At 39.8% G+C, this 18,074-nt stretch overlaps 1 pseudogene; it reads right to left on the minus strand.

Moving 5' to 3' along the window:
- Positions 1 to 18,074, minus strand: part of LOC115645045 — an 88,733-nt pseudogene that overhangs the window by 36,989 nt on the left and 33,670 nt on the right.

Below are 18,074 nucleotides of genomic sequence, written 5' to 3' on the forward strand. Positions count from 1 at the left end.
GGCCAGATGACTAGCAAAGTTACCATAGACAATAAAGAGGAAGGGATGCAGATCAGGATCACATCAGCAATCTTCTGATTAATCTGAATGAATTCAAGTCAGCAGGGCCTGATGCGATTCACCCAGGGTGCAGAAGGAATTAGCTGAAGAATTCTTGGAGCCACTGGCAATAATATTTGCAAACTCATGGATGACAGGAGAGGTCCTAGAAGACTGGAAAAGGGCTAACATCTTTTAAAAGGGGAAAAAGGAGTAGCTGGGGAACTATAGACATATAAGCCTCACTTTGATGCCTGGGAAGCTACTAACTAGAGCAATGTATAAAACATTCAGTTTGTGAATACCTGAAGGATGAAGGGGGTAAATCACCAGCAGACAGCATGGATTTACTAAGAACAAATCATGCCAAACCAGCTTCATTTCCTTCTTTGACAGGGTATCTGGTTTGGTGGACAGGGGGAATGTAGTGGATATAATATACCTGGACTTCAGCAAGACTTTTGACACTGTCCCACATGCATTCTGATAACTAAGCTGGAGAAATGTGGGCTTTGTGGAACTACCATTTTGTGGATACATAATTGGTTAAACAACCACAAACAAAGAGTGACCATTAATGGAATGATGTCAGATTGGTGGAAAGTCTCAAATGGGGTTCCACAGAGATTTGTTATGGGTTCAGTGTTTAACATCTTTATTAATGGCTTGAATGTAGGAATAGAGAGCATACTGATCAAATTTGCAGATGATACAAAGCTAGGCGGGGTTGTCAACACTTTGGAGGACAGAGCTAAAATTCACATGGATTTTGATAAATAGGAGAACTAGGCTATAAACAAGAAAATGAAATTCAACGAAGACAAATATAAGGTGTTATACTTAGGGAAGAAAAACCAAATGTGCAAATACAGAATGGGCAATAACTGACTTGGAAGCAGCACTGCTGAAAAGGATCTGGGAGTTGTGGTGAATCACAACCTCAACATGAGTAAGCAATGTGATGCTGCCGCTGCAAAAAAAGCAAATGCAATTGTAGGTTGCCTTAACAGCGGCACAGCATGCAAGTCATGGCTGTGATAGTACCGCTCTATTCAGCACTGGTTAGGCCTCAGCTGGAGTACTGTGTCTAATTTTGGTTACCAATGTATAGAAAGGATGTGAAGAAACTGGAAAAGATCCAGAGGGAAAGATGATCAAAGGGATGGAATGCAAGCTATATAGGCAAAGGCTGAAGGAACTGGATATGTTTAGTTTGGAAAAGAGGAGATTAAGGGGGGACATGATAGAAGTTTTCAAATACTTGAAAGGCTGCCATAAAAAAGATGGAGAAAAGTTGTTCTCTCTTGTGATAGAGGGCAGGACAAGAGGCAATGGGTTCAAACTATAGCATAGCAGATTTAGATTCAATCTCAGGAAAAAATTCCTAACTGTAAGAACAGTAGGACAATAGAACAGACTGCCCAGGGAAGTTGTGGAAGCTCCTTCACTAGAAATTTTCAAAAAGAGGCTGGACAGCCATCTGTCTCGGATGGCTTAGATAACAAATCCTGCATCTGGCAGAAGGTTAGACTACTAGATGATGCCTGTGGTCCTTTCAAATGCTATGATTCTATGAAAGTGCACTCGGGGACTGTTAGTGCACAGTCATGGAGTCCACACAGTCAGTTAGTGTGCATCAGCCTGGGGCGCTGTAAATTTACACCCCAGCTTGCCGTGCATGAGCTGTCCATCTAGACAAACCCGTTTGCAGAATAGAGGCTGTACAGAACCTTACTGTGGTGTGTCTCTCACTGTAGTAAATCAACCCTTAACATTAATTCTATTTTAATATTTAGTAGAAGCAAGAAAAATATTTGGAGAAAATGACTTTCCAACAAAACCTGACTGTTAACAGGTTCTCTTTTGAAGCAATTCTACAAAATTTCAAAGTTTTCTATGCAATTGCACATAAAAATATTCTTGATGTTCATGTGAATTTGAACATGTCATATTCACTTAAATTAATTTCAAGCATGTTAGTTGATTGTGATCACTGGTTCAGCAGAGCCTGGTCAACAAACAGATGGTTTGTTTGTTTTTGGTTTTTAACTGGTATAACTATTTGGGTTAGAAGTGTAATTTTCTTTTTAGCTGAAATAGCTATCTGAGTTCAACTCTTAATGTTGAAATAATAATGCCACTTCATCTTTTCAGTGAATACACACTATCTGGGCTTTTCTGGTGGTCCACTGCTCAGACTGAGAGGCTCCTTCTCACAACTGCTGTTTATTTTTTCCTTTTATTTTTAGCTTTGTTTCCCTTTTCAACTGGTAATAGTGAGTGAGAAGTAGGGACATAGCCTATACACCTAAATCACTCTAATTATTACCAACATTTGTAATTTATCTGGTAGGATTTAACTTACCACTTTATTAAAGAAAAATTTCCCATAGTGCTTCTCTGGGACTGCACACAGTAGCAGTGCTACACCTGTCAATAAGAAGCAATACATTCTTTGATACCACTTCACACTAGCTGCTGGAGCTGGCTTAGAGCCACAGCAGGGTCATGGTTAGAGCTAGTCCAACTTTTTCATAATCTTTTTCAATTATAATTTTTTGACCAGAATGAAACTTATATTTCCCATTTTGTCACCCAAAAACCAGAAAACAACAAGATTTTCTATATAAATGGATGGGGCAGTTTCTTTTAACTTTTCAGCAACATTTTTTCAATTTTTGTTTAAATATTTTTTAAAAACTTTTGTTCTTTTAATCTAACATCTCCAGTGTTTTTTCCACAAGAATTACAAATACATGGAAATGTTTAAATCTACAGAAATTTCCTGTGAAAAGTAACCAGCAGCACTCACCTTTTTTTTTGCTCCGCCAGTGGACCCCCTCCACCATGTGTCCCGATATTTTCTCTCTCATCTGGTCACCCTAGCATAGTACTAAGAGCTTGTGTTTACTGGAAAAACAAACATCATTAAGGCAGCATCCTTCTTGATATTGGATGGTTTTAAATAACAAAAATATTAAGGACTTGATCAGTTGTTCTCCATGTCCACTGAAGGCAGCACAAGAACTAATGGACTTAATCTATAGCAAGGGAGAGTTAGGGTTAGGTATTAGGAAACACTATAAGGGTAGTTAATGTCTGTAATAGGCATCCAACTGAGGCTGTGAAATCCCCATTGTTGGAGGTTTTTATGAACAGGTTGGAAAAAGCTGTCAGGAATGGTCTACATTTACTTGATCATGTCTCAGAGTAGGGGGCTGGACTTGATGACATATCAAGGTCCCTTCCAGCCCTACATTTCTATGATTCTATAAACATAGATGTTTTTGATCACCTATCCTTCAGAAATTTTACACCTAATTTTCAAGTTTACGTATCATGGCCTCCTATGAATGGCTAGCTCTAAACAAAGCTAAATGGAACATCAATTACAACCAAAATACTCTAATTACATTACTAATTCTGATGAGTTATGCAGTGGCAAATAAGTGATCTGCATAAATTACAAGAATTTCTCTGTTTCATGACTTTTTCATGATGAACCACAGCTATTTTATTTTCTAATTAAGATAGAGGCAATTACAGAGGATAATCTGCCACTGCATAGAATGAAGCTGAGGCGTCATCATCATCATCTTGTAAACTGCACAATGAGGGTTAAGTTTTCATTGAGCTTACACAACTGCTGTTATCATACAATTCCAGTTAATATATGCAGCACTTCCTGCACACTATGCTGAAAATGTGGCTTTGAGTGATTGGCTACCATCAGTTTAAAAATAGGATCACCAATTTTGATTGGACGTATTCCTGGAGTTTTCATCATATGACATAAACTTTAATTAAAGATTAATCTTTAATTCCTGGAGACTCCCGGACAATTCTAGAGGGTTGGCAACCTATTTTAAAAGGAGGCACATTTGTAGGGGGAACTGGATCGTCTCTGTGCTTGAAGTCGTGGTGTAATAGTGTAACTGTGCCTTTGAATGAAGTTAGAGGAGTCGTCTTCTGTGCTGCTGGAGGTAATAATGATGTGCTTGCTTTAAATAGAACCTTTCATCTAAGGTTCCAAAGTGATTTACAGATATGGATAAGTATTGCCTCCATTTTACACATGGGAAAACAGAAGCATAAAGAGATGAAGAGCCTAGTTCTACTACCCTTATTTGCCTTGTGTAGTACCTTAATCTGTGAGAAATGCCTTTTCCTACAGTGGGGTTTTAGTACAATAAGGTACTATTAAAGTACTGTACGGAGTATTGGTGGCAAAACTGAGCCTTAAGTAACTTCACTAAATTTAACCCAGTGAATTAGTGGTAGAGTGAATAATGGGAAGTGGAACAGACTCACCTTTCCCTAGTTTCAGTCAGTGTATAATGAGCATACTTCAATGCCAAGCACTAGTTGCTGGAGTAAGGACACCTAGGGTGTGAGCCACAAAAATACTTTTTTAGACATAACTACGATCCATGAAACTCTGCTCAGCTGCTGCCTAACCCTGTAGGCACATAAACTCACTCATTGCCTGTGTTTTTGCATCTGAATATGCTCAGAGACAGCCTACGGGATAGCGACCCTCAAGAGAGTTCACACAAAACAGCTATGTTGGGAGGGGATAGGGTACTCACCCAGAATGTGGGAGACCCATGGTTCAAATCCCTCTTCCTCCTGAGGGAGAGAAGGGAGTTGAAGAGGAATTAGCCATCTCTCAGGGGAGTGTCCTAAACATTGGGCTATGGAGTAGTCGGATGTGAGGCTCCATCAGTCTCTCCTACTGAAATTTCCCTTTAATTGAATAACTAAATATTAATTGGGCCAGTGACAGAGTTAGAATGATTCTACAGCCTAGTAGTTAAGGCACTCACCTGAGAGATGGCTGATCCCTGTTCAAATGGGAGAGTACCCTGCCCACTGGGCTAAAGGTTATAAGGGAGGTCCTCTTCTCTTTTGTTTCAGGCCCTGCACACAATTTAGGCAGCCAAACACCTATCTCCCCTAGTTCATGGCTCGCATGCAAAGACAGGTGCCTTCCTGCAGCCTAGCCTTACGTGCCTATCTCCATGAGAAGGGCAGGGCTTACCACACACTTTTCTTGTTAACATTTCCTATTGGCTAACTTAGACAACTGCCCCTGCCCCCAGTGCTGGCTTTGTGGATCATACTGTAAGGTGCCTCTCTTCCCCCATTTAATGTCTAGATGCCAAGGTTTTGTGGATCACAATTTTGTTCCTGTGGGGTTTTTTTAGATGCTCAAAAGTTAGGCGCCACAACACTCAGTGTCAGAATGCCTAAGTACCTTTGTGGATTGGGCCCTATATATAGCGCTTGCCTTAACACCCTCTCTACCTCTTCATGTAATTAATAGATATTTAAGTTTATTTGCTTATCACTCTGACTGTGAGTGGGTCATTACGGATGTTACTAGAAACGAGGTATAAAAACAAATACAGTGGCTTGTGGAATAAGTCGATGGAAAATGGAAGTAAGAGTAGTCTGCATTTTGTTAGTGCCTTCCACCTGAGTTGATCAAAGCCCTTCACAAGCACCATTGAATTAAGCCTCACAGCACAACTATGAGATAAGAAAGTTTTATCATCTTTATTTTACAGATGAGGAAACTTAGGCATAGAGCGGTGTTTTCCCCAAGGTCACATGGGAAATTGGTGCCACAGCCAGAAGTACCACCCAGATCAGCTGGTTCCCAGTCCTGTGCTTTCCTCCCTAATAGAACCTCATGAATAGGGGACATCTCTCTGAATCTTCAACACTGGATCAATGATGAACAGCTTTCCGTGAGGATTCATATTAATAATTTGAGCTTTAAAAATTGATTGTTTTCACCCAGCTGTATCTGCCATGCAGAATGAACCTTTCTGGAAGTCCTAAAGTGTGATGGCAATACAACTGGTCATCAAAATCCTTCCTAGGATCTGGTTTCTGAAAGAGCTCCACCGGGAGTCTGCTTAGTAAGCCACCAGAAGTAGATAACTGAGATTGGGGAAATCAATCCAGGAGGATGAATTCTAAATAAAGGTACTTGATTTTGAACTCTTGCATGGGTAAAATCATTTGGGAACACCATATGATCATTGTGCAAATAGTGTCATTTATATCCCTGCATTTTATGTAAGGTTTGATGGAGCAGTGGAGGTGAGGGCACTGGGGGGCTCAGAGCAATGATTATGGCATTTTAATAAATGCCATGTGTACTAATTCATACAGCGCACCAGAGCCTTGTACTGATGAAGTAACTGCTATGCTTACAGTTTCACTAAAACTACTGTTAGCTAAATGTCACAAATCAAATCTAGCTAAGTTACATTCTCATTTATGTCATCTGATTTGTATACTTGCTGCAAGCATATTTTTCTGATAACGTAATGAAACTATAACACTGATGATTTGTTTGAGCATGCCCCTTCCCTTCAAATGCACAAATATTTCTGCAATACTTCTAGGATTATGCTATTTCCTATTCAATTTCTTGGCCAAGTTCATTTGCCCTGAGCAATATTTTTCTCTTTCCTTTAATACTTAACAGTAACATAGTTTTAAAAACAAGAATCATAAATACTTACCACTTGGCTTAGATCATATCCCCAAGGAAGAAAGAGAACTCGTGTGTTATACTTTTCTCAATGTGAAAACATAAAGTTAAGCAAGACAATACTTAAAGATATATACATTGTGTGTACAGAAATCCCAGTCTTTCCATTATTATGTGAGCAGATAGAAAAATAAGAGAGGATGAAGATGGAGGTAGCCCAGCTATCTAGCCCATGGTCAAATAACTCCCCCAAAGGGCTAATGGACTGAGTCCTTTGGGCACGCTTCCCAATGCTTTACGATTTTGTTAGATAGATTTCATGCTACTGTATGTAATAACATGGGGTAAATGTACCCGTAGACCAAGAACAAATGGAGTTCTGCTCTGTCATAACTTTAGTCCCAGATTTGGACCTTAGCGTCCAAAATATGGGGGTTAGCATGAAAACCTCCAAGCTTAGTTACCAGCTTGGAGTTGGTACTGCTGCCATCACCCAAAAAATTAGAGTGTTTTGGGGCACTCTGGTCCCCTTGAAAAACTTTCCCTGGGGACCCCAAGACCCAAATCCCTTGAGTCTCACAACAAAGGGAAATAATCCTTTTCCCCTTCCCCCCTCCAGGTGCTCCTGGAGAGATACACAGACACAAGCTCTGCGAATCCAAACAGAGTGACTCCCCCTCTCCGTTCCCAGTCCTGGAAACCAGAATCACCGAGTCAATCTCCCTCCCCCCCCCCCCTCCCCAACCCAGAGGGTATGCAAAGTCAGGCGAACAAATCCAACACACACAGATCTCCCTCTGACTCCTTCCTCCCACCAATTCCCTGGTGAGTACAGACTCAACTTCCCTGAAGTTTCCCAGTAAAGAAAACTTCAACAGGTCTTAAAAGAAAGCTTTATATAAGAAAGAAAGAAAAATACATACAAATAGTCTCTCTGCATTAAGGTGACAAATACAGGGACAATTGCTTAAAAGAATATTGAATAAACAGCCTTATTCAAAAAGAATACAAATCAAAGCACTTCAGCACTATATTCATGTAAATACAAAAGAAACAAACTCTTTGGTACTCACAACTTGGAAACAGAAGATTAGAAAGCAGAAATACTTCTCTAAAGCTCAGAGAAAGCAGGCAGACAGAAAACAAAGACTCAGACACAAACTTTCCTCCACCCAGAGTTGAAAAAATCCGGTTTCCTGATTGGTCCTCTGGTCAGGTGCTTCAGGTGAAAGAGACATTAACCCTTAGCTATCTGTTTATGACATGCCCCCCAAATTGCAGACAGTGGGGAAGCTCACTGGCGGCGATTTCCGTCTAGAACTTTAAAATAACCAGATTACTACAACACATGCACCTTTACATATACCACTAAGTATATAACTAACAGACTTGTACATTTTAAGAACACTTTTTAACTACTGAATTCTGGGAAACTCTCACGGGAGAGTGCATCAGCTACTTTGTTAGAAGCTCCTGTGATGTGCTGAATTTTAAAATCAAAATATTGGAGAGCTAAACTCCAACGAAGAAGTTTCTTGTTGTTCCCTTTGGCAGTATGAAGCCACTTTAGTGCAGCATGGTCAGTTTGTAGTTGGAACCGCCGTCCCCAAACACAATGGCATAGCATTCCTTTTCACTGACTGACCAGTGACTTTCCCTCTCCGACAGTTTCTGGCTGAGAAACACGACAGGATGGAAGTTGTGATCTGTTGCTTCCTGCATGAGCACTGCTCCTATACCACGCTGAGATGCATCCGTGGTTACTAGGAATGGCTTGTCAAAGTCCGGGGCCCTGAGTACAGGGTCAGACATGAGCGTTGCCTTAAGTTGGGTAAAGGCCTTTTGACACTTAATCAGTGCACTTAACTGCATTTGGCTGGGTCTTTTTGGTCAGGTCGGTCAGTGGGGCAGCGATTTGGCTGTAGTGTGGAACAAATCGCCTGTAGTATCCGGCCAAGCCTAAGAAGGATTGGACCTGTTTCTTTGACCTTGGGACAGCATCCTTTGGATAGCATCCACCTTGGCCTGTAGGGGGTTTATGGTTCCTCGACCCAGGTATGACATGCTCCACCAAAACTTTAGTCCTGCTCATATAGCATTGACTTCTGCCCTCATCTAAATATTTTTCTGTTACAACTCTTCTTCCTCACAAGCTTTGCCAGTAGACACTTGCATTTATTACCCTGTCTCCCAATGGCCTCCCTGATATTCTGTCCAAGCACTGTAGACCCAAGTCCTGCAGAAAATAACCCTAAATAATTATGATTTACACCAGGGGTGGGCAAACTTTCTGGCCTGAGGGCCACATCTGGGTGGGGAAATTGCATGCAGGGCCATGAATGTAGGGCTGGGACAGAGGGTGTGGAGTGTGGGAGGGGGCTCAGGGAAGGGGGTTGGGGGCTCAGGGCAGGTGGTTGGGGTGCAGGAGGGGTGCAGGGTTCAGCAGGTGGCTCAGGGGAGGAGGCTGAGGTGCAGAAGGGATGTGGGGTGCAGCAGAGGGCTCAAGGCAGAGGGTTGGGGTGCAGGGTACAGGAGGGGTTTGGGGTGCAGGCTCCGGCCCGGTGCCACTTACCTTGAACAGCTCCAGGGTGGCAGCGGCACGCAGCGGGGCTAAGGCACACTCTCTGCCTGCCCTGGCCCGGCACCACAACTGAAGTGGCCAGCCCATGTCCCTGTGACCCTTGGGGGAGGAGGGGCAGAGGGCTCTGCACGCTACCCTCATCTGCAGGTATCTCACCTAAAGCTCCCATTGGCTGTGATTCCCCATTCCCAGCCAATGGGAGTTGCAGGGGGCCGTGTCTGAAGGTGAGGGCAGCACATGGAGCCTTCTGCCTTCCCTCTCCACCCCAGGGCCCGCAGGGATGTGGTGCCAGCCGCTTCTGGGAGTGGCACAGGGCCTGGGCAGTCAGGGAGCCTGCCTTAACCCTATGGCACCATGGGGGTGGCAATCCCGTGGGTCAGATGCAAAGCCCTGATGGGCCAGATCCAGCCCACAGGCTGTAATTTGCCCACCCTTGATCTACACGATTTTATAAATCTAACCTGATTATTCTAATGTGCAGATAGACTAATCCTTTTATAACTTTCTTTAATTCTGGGGAAAAGATTTTTGTGTGTGTGTTAAAGTCTCTGAGTTAGAGTTAAATACTCATGAAAATATTTGGGGTGGAGGGGTGCGTTGGGTTATTTATTTATTTAACACTTAGGTGGATTCGGATGGCTATTTGCTGGCTGAATCCTAGTAGCATCCTATAAAAAGAATAAATAATGTTTCTCTTGATCATATATTGTCAAGTATAGTTGCTGATTTATACATACCAGTATCTTATGTTCATATCTATAGACATTTTCAGTTCATTTGTGGTGTTATTCGATGGGGAACTTGGATCAGGACACAGGAGAGAGACCGTTTCCTTCAAATAGTTTCATGAGATCTTAAATGTCTTGAAGGCAAATGACCAGGCCTAAGAGACCTGTTTTTTTGTCTCATGTTGGTGGATGACACCTCCCAGCTGTATATTACAAAGTCATAGAGTTTAAGGCTGGAAGGGACCACCAGATAATCCAATCTGTCCACTCGTAATCACAGGCCACTAAATCCCACATCAATTACCCCTGAATTGAGCCCAAAACCAGAATTAGAACCAAAGTATTTATAGCCCTGAAGAGACATAAGAGCATAAGAACGGCCGTACCGGGTCAGATCAAAGGTCCATCTAGCCCAGTATCTGTCTACCGACAGTGGCCAATGCCAGGTGCCCCAGAGGGAGTGAAGCTAACAGGAATGATCAAGTGATCTCTCTCCTGCCATCCATCTCCATCCTCTGATGAACAGAGGCTAGGGACACCATTCTTTACCCTTCCTGGCTAATAGCCATTTATGGACTTAGCCACCATGAATTTATCCAGTTCCCTTTTAAACATTGTTATAGTCCCAGCCTTCACAACCTCCTCAGGTAAGGAGTTCCACAAGTTGACTGTGCGCTGTGTGAAGAAGAACTTCCTTTTATTTGTTTTAAACCTGCTACCTATTAATTTCATTTGGTGACCCCTAGTTCTTGTATTATGGGAATAAGTAAATAACTTTTCCTTATCCACTTTCTCAACATCACTCATGATTTTATATACCTCTATCATATCCCCCTTTAGTCTCCTCTTTTCCAAGCTGAAGAGGCCTAGCCTCTTTAATCTTTCCTCGTATGGGACCCTCTCCAAACCCCTAATCATTTTAGTTGCCCTTTTCTGAACCTTTTCTAGTGCTATAATATCTTTTTTGAGGTGAGGAGACCACATCTGTACACAGTATTCGAGATGTGGGCGTACTATGGATTTATATAAGGGCAATAAGATATTCTCAGTCTTATTCTCTATCCCCTTTTTAATGATTCCTAACATCTTGTTTGCTTTTTTGACCACCTTTGCACACTGTGCACACGTAGGATGCCTCAATACCCAAAGTCCCTTTAATGGCCAGGAAGTGATTTGTTGATATACTCAGATGATCATTTCATTAAATTCATTAAGGCTGTGCAAAGAATGATAATTATGAAATAAAACACTTCTAGTAGTGATGATGATGATTGCACAGGATTATTAGCCAAAGTTGCCTGATCTTCAACTTCCAGAAATGATCATGCCAATCATGTATTGTACTACAGAGCTACAGAAATCCCCGTCAGTATATAATCTTAGCACAAATTTCAGCAATAGAATAGAAATACTGAGGCATACACCAAGACATACAAAAATCTAATCTGGTGTAAAACATGAATATGAAACTGAAAGGTCAGAACATGGTTAGAATGTTGCCATGAGCAGAAAAGGCAGCAAAATGGGCAATCCTAGATGAAACTGAATCATTAAATGCACTTCAGACCAGATCTATAATGCTCATATTGTCTTTCTGGACAGACACTGAAGGATCAAGGGAGTTGCAACAGAGACAAAACAAGAACACTACATTCATTTCCCCTTTTTACCTGCCCTGTGTCTTTTATTTCCCCTAGTTTCTGTAGTTGTGAGTGCCTGGGAGCTTCTTACAGAGTCAGTGGTTAAGCGCCAAAGATTTCCATAAGAACCATTGCTAGTATGCATGCGGACAGGATTGTTAGATGTTCATGGTCAATCTTCTCGAGGAAAACCTGGTTAGAGTAGTCAGGAGGGCGTTAAACTGTAACAACAGTGTAAGATAAAAATAGGGTAGATATGAACCCTCTGTGCAAAACTGAGATGTTGAGAACAAAATTAATCAAGGAAGCCAAGGACATGAAGAGAAGAAATTCTTTAATTGTAAAACTATTTCCCCATGCTTAACTTCCCCCCATAACCCCCCTACAGTTCCTTATATCTCCTTGTCAAGTGCTGGAAATGGGCCATTTTCACTACCACTACAAACAGTTATTTTTCTCTCCTGCTGACAACAGTTCACCTTAACTGATCACTCTCCTTATAATGTGTATGACAACATTGTTCCCTGTGTGTGTGTATATATATATCTTCCTTCTGTATTTTCCACTGCATGCATCCGATGAAGTGAGCTGTAGCCCATGAAAGCTTATGCTACAATAAATTTGTTAGTCTCTAAGGTGCCACATGTACTCCTATTCTTTTTAATTGCCTACACACCAGTGCCAGAAGCCAGGATAACAAACAAGAGAAATTGGAATTGCTCATAAATTTGATGTAGTTGCTATTACATAAATCTGCTGGGGTGATTCACACTACTGGAATGTTAAAATCAATGGTTATAACCTATTTAGGAAGGACTGAAATGACAAAAGGAGAGGAGGGATAGCACTCCATCAAAAATGGCAGTATCTGTTTCCAATTAATTGATAACTCAGATGAAAATGATCTTGAATGCTTAAGGATCAATGTCCTAACAGATAATGCATAAGATGCAGTATTAGTATGTGTCTTCTGCAGACACAAAAATGACACTGGGAACAGAATGATCACCTCCTTACGCACCTATTTATGATGTGTAGGGAAAAAAAGCTGTGTGATCATCGAGGACGTCATTTTGAGTGATCTATATTGGAGTTGGTATGCTCCCAGTACTAAAAGATCCTTGGTATTTCTAAATATTATAGATGACAATTTCCTACTCAAAAAGTGTTGCATCCAACACAGAGAGATTCTATATTAGATCTTGGCTTGACAGATAATGAGGAACTGATCACAGAACTAAAAATTAATTTAATTTAGGTACAAGTGATCATGACTTGATAATATTTATAATGTGCAAACTCAAAAAAGTCCAAACAAGAGAGATACACACTTGGTGCTTTAAAAGGGCCACTTTCACAAAGCTGAAAACAGTTAGGAGCCAAATCAACTGGGAAGAAGAATTTAATCAGAAAAATGTGAATGATGATTGGAAATTATGATTTTGTTATATTTATATATATAAATGGAAGAAAGGGGAAGCTGATAATAATGAATATAAACCAGAAGCTAAGAATTGTAGAAAATTGACAAGGGACGCAAATGGGCACAAGGAGAAATTTATTGCCAGTAGAGCTAAGGACAATAAAAAGGAGATTTTTAAAGATACTAGGAACAAAAAGAATCTCAACAATGGTATTAGTCTATTACTAGATGAAAATGGCATAATTATAAATAACAATCCAGAAAAGGCAGATGTGTTCAATAAATGTTTCTTTTCTGTATATAATCATATCATATGCCCATACTCTTTCTATTCCACTTGTACTTCAAGAGGATGTAAAATAGCAACTACTAAAGATAGACATTTTTAAATCAGCAGATCTGAAAAACTTGCATCCAAGAATTTTAAAAGAGTTGGCTGAGGAACTCACTGGACCATTAATGTTCTTCAAGAAGTCTTGGAAAACTGGGAAAATTCCAGAAGACTGGACACAAGTTAATGTTGTGTCAATATTTAAAAAGGATAAATGGAATAACCAGGGTAATTATAGGTCTGTCAGTCTGACATTGATCCTGGGCAAGATAACGGAATGGCTGATTAATTTAATTAAATTAATTAATAAATAACTAAAGTAGGGTAATATAATTAATGCCAAAAATATGGATTTATGGAAAAACTAACTGGATATCTTTTTTGATGAGATTGCAAATTTGGTTGATAAAGGTAATAATGCTGATGTAATATACTTCTGTAAGGCATTTGATCTGGTACCTCATAACATTTTGATTAAAAACTTAGAATAATATAAAATTAACATAGTACATATTAAATGAATTAAAAGCTAACTAACTGATAGGACTCAAAATATACTTGTAAATGAGGGACTATTATTGAACAGGTATGTTTCTAGTGATGTCCCACAGAGATCAGTTCTTGGCCCTATACTACATAATATATTAATGACCTGGAAAAAATATAAAATCATAACTGATAAGGCTTGCAAATGACATACAAATTGGGGGGGTGGGATGGTAAATAATGAAGAAGACAGGTCACTGATTCAGAGCAATCTGGATCGCTTGGTAAAAGGAAACAATATGCATTTTAATATGGCTAAATGTAAATGTATACAGCTAGGAACAAAGAATATAGACCATATTTACAGGATGGGGGACTCTATCCTGGGAAGCAGTGACTCTGAAAAGGATTTGGGGGTTGTGGTGAATAATCAGCTGAACATAAGCTTCCAAAGCAATACTGCAGCCAAATGGACTAGTGCAATCCTTGAATATATATACAGAGGAATCTTGAGCAGGAATAAAGAGGATCTTTTACCTCGGTTTGACACTGGGGTGACTGCTGCTGGGGTACTGTGTCCTGTTCTGGTGTCTAGAATTCAAGAAGAATGCTGATAAATTGGAGAGGATTCAGAGAATCATAGATTATTAGGGTTGGAAGGGACCTCAGGAGATCATCCAATCCAACCCCCTGCTCAAAGCAGGACCACTCCCCAAATGGTCCCCTCAAGGATTGAACTCACCACCCTAGGTTTGTTAAGCCAATGCTCAAACCACTGAGCTATCCCTTCCCCCTTGAAGAGCCTCAAGAATGAATAACAGATTAGAAAAGGTGCCGTATAATGGACTCAAACAGCTCAATCTATTTAGTTTAACAAAGAGATGATCAAGGGGTGACTTGATTCCAGTCTGTAAGTACTTACATGGGGAAAAAAAAATTAATGATGGGCTCTTCAATCTAGCAGAGAGAGGTATAACACAATCCAATGGCTGGAAGTTGAGGCTAGACAAATTCAGACTGGAAATAAGGCATACATTTTTAACAGTGAGAGTAATTCATCATTGGAACAACTTACCAAGAGACATGGTGGATTCTCCATATCTGGCAATTTTAAAATCAAGGCTGCATGTTTTTCTAACAGATCTGCTCTAGGAATTATTTTGGGGAAGTCAGGTCAGACTAGTGATCACAATGATCCCTTCTGGCCTTAGAATCTATGAATCATTCTTAAGAAAGGGCAAATGTACAGGTAAGACAAAGCTGTCCCATTCTGAAACATCTTCCCCCACTAAAATAATACACCCAAAGGTAACAATGAAATTATTTTTTTAAGAAAGCCAAGGACTGTAGCCAGTATCATGGACAGCAATGTCAGCACTTAGTGACAATTTGCCAAGAAAATGTTTAGTGTTGTCATGCTGCAGAAAAATTCTGCTTGCATTTGTTAGGGAGATGAGCTAGTTATCAAGGCTGCAGTTTACCAATATGGAAAGTTTCAGAATGTTGGTTTAAAAATACATCCTACGAGTGTTAAAAGTTTTCAGCACATTATCAAATACCTATATTTCAGTGCTTTGGGAATAGGCCAGTAATTTATTCACAACCTTTTATTGTTTTAATTACAACATACTGGACAAAACAATATGTTGATATGAATTATACAAATTCTCTTATCATACTTTACAGAAAGCATAAGCACAAGCACCAAACAGCCATACCCATGTTGGAACAATTCCAGGACTGGCAAGATATGGGGTGAGTGGAGGGGTGGGAAGGAATAACAGTGGTTATAACTAATGAAATCCACCTAAATGTCTTGTGTGCAACAGATGTATTTGTGTGTATGTGCATATCCTCACTATGTGAAAAAGAATTAAAACAAGATATTTTTGTGAATTGGAAGTAATGTGCATCATCAGCAATCTATATTGATTATGCTTCACTGAATTTAGTGGAATAATGGAGGCCCAGAGTATTTACAAGTACATTCATATTGTAAAGGGGAAAAAATATACAGTAGATTATTTCAGCTGAAGTGATTACAACATTGTATGAAAGTAATGATAATAGGGCAAAAATCTTCATTCCGGTTCTGTGCAGACCACCCAACAACTAACTAGTTAATATTTCTGCAATGCACTGTGTAATTTTTAAGTTCTTAGTAACATTAACATAAATGAGATCTTTGTGCAGTTTTACTGTACAGATCAGAGAGAAAAACTTTGCCCATAGGCTAGAGGGAATACAGTAGACATAGTTTCTCTTGATTTTTGGAAAGGTGCTTGATACAGTGATTCTTGATATTCTTGCATTTAAACCAGGGAAAAATATGAACTGTATAGAACTACAAGATGGCTACAAAACTGCTATTCTCTAAATCCTTGTTTATTTAGAGCACTAGGTCCCTGTCCGAAAGAGCATGCAATCTAAATTAGACGTAACCCGGCGAGGGTATCCCAACAATAAACGTTCATATATACAAACCTTTTCAGTTTTCTTACAGTCTGGCTGGTGCAGCAGGAAGCACAGCACCAAGAACAGAAATAATGTGCAGCTCATTTAACACAACCTAGGCAAATGGCTCTGTGGTCAGTGTGGTAAATGTTGTTCTTCCCAAATTGGTCTACAGACCCAGGTGAAAATCTATTAATACAAATTGTGATTGTTGATGTCATCCTTGAAATCGGAGTGAGTGGTATTAGTAATTCAGCCCATTATAGAGATAAGTTTGGATTTGGATCCTGAGAATAGATCTAAATTTGTTAGGAGAGAGCAGGTGTTTTGAATCCATTTCTGTAGTTTAGTATTTGGCCAGAAAAATACTTGAATTTGGAGTTGAAACTCACTTATTTTGACATCAGAAAAGAAAGGGAAATGAATACGGATCTGGACACAGATCTTAGATATTACGGTCTCTGAGGTAAATGAAAAAACTCTATGGAAGGCGTGGGTTTTTCTTTTTTTATTATCTTATTTATGAACGACTATGGCATAAGAATCCTGTGATAGTGCCTAATCCTGCACCATTGAATTCAATGGGAGTTTTGGCTTTAATGGGTGCAGGATCAAACCCATAGTGTAAAATCTCAGCTAAATGACCTTCTGTGAGTCTTTGCCACTCACAGCCCTGATCCTGCAATGAGATGTGGGCAGGTAGTTCCCACTGCATCCGCATGGAGCCCCATTGAAGTCAATATGGCTTTGTGTGGGAGGAGGCAGGCAGGTATCTTGCAGGAATGTGGTTTGAGTAGCTCTACAGTTGTAAAAACCAAATGGATAATTACCTGATGCAGTGTAGTCCCAGTCATAAAAAGATAACAGAAAATAATTAATTAAAATCAACAGGAATCCAGAGAAGGTTACAAGTTAGGAGCAATTCACAGAGGCACTATCTGTAAAAATATTTAAAAGAAAAATAACATTGATGTTAAGACGCCATATTTTAACAGAACATGCCACAACATTTGTAATAACTAAAAGAAGTACATGTTAATAAATCAAGGGTTTCATAAGGTACAAAATCAGCAAATATTTCACAATTTTAAAGATTCCTCAGTTTTTTAAATTAAAAAGTTCTGGAAAATATGCAAGAAAATTTCTTCTTAAATATTGCCTTTATTGCCTAAATCTTTTAGTGACATTTTTTATAAATAATGTAGTTTAGAAATGTTTTATTTCATGCATTATACATTTTTAATTATAGTCCTTGTTCTCCCAAGCACTACACTGAAAGTTTCTCATGCTTTTAGACAATAGAAAAGCTAGAAGACTACAGTTACCACTGTGTGGTAACTCAGCATCCAGGCAGCACTGTGACAAACTTCCAAAGGATTCCACTGCCACACTGTAATAAGTAATTCTACAGGCAGTAATTCTGCAACCCCTTCTTTTCTATAAATAAACACTTTCAGATGTGACACACCCACAAAACAGTATGACTTTATAGGGCAGGTTCCCCTTATTAAATGAACTTCCTGAAGCAAAAAGTCTTTCTGCTCCCTTGGGATATAAATGTTCTGCACATAGTCCTCCCTCAAGGTATAAAGATGGCTTGCATGCATATGCTGTAGTTTGGCTCCTCTTCATATGCTGTCTCATTATGAGAACGGTCTACAATGGACGCGTGCATAACAAAAATGCTGCTAGCACATTGTAAAATCATGGCATAAAGCCAGTCTTCCTCCACTTTCTGTTTGTTCATGATAATCAGTGGAAAGTGAATAGATGTCTAACCAAGAATGTGTTTATGACATCCAAAAAATGTGTAATAAATGAAAGTAACATACAGTAATACTATCAGACATGATACTGTACCTAAGAAAGATGCACTCACCAGCT

This window comes from Gopherus evgoodei, chromosome 2 (genome assembly GCF_007399415.2).
Source record: "Gopherus evgoodei ecotype Sinaloan lineage chromosome 2, rGopEvg1_v1.p, whole genome shotgun sequence".
Lineage (NCBI taxonomy): Eukaryota > Metazoa > Chordata > Testudines > Testudinidae > Gopherus > Gopherus evgoodei.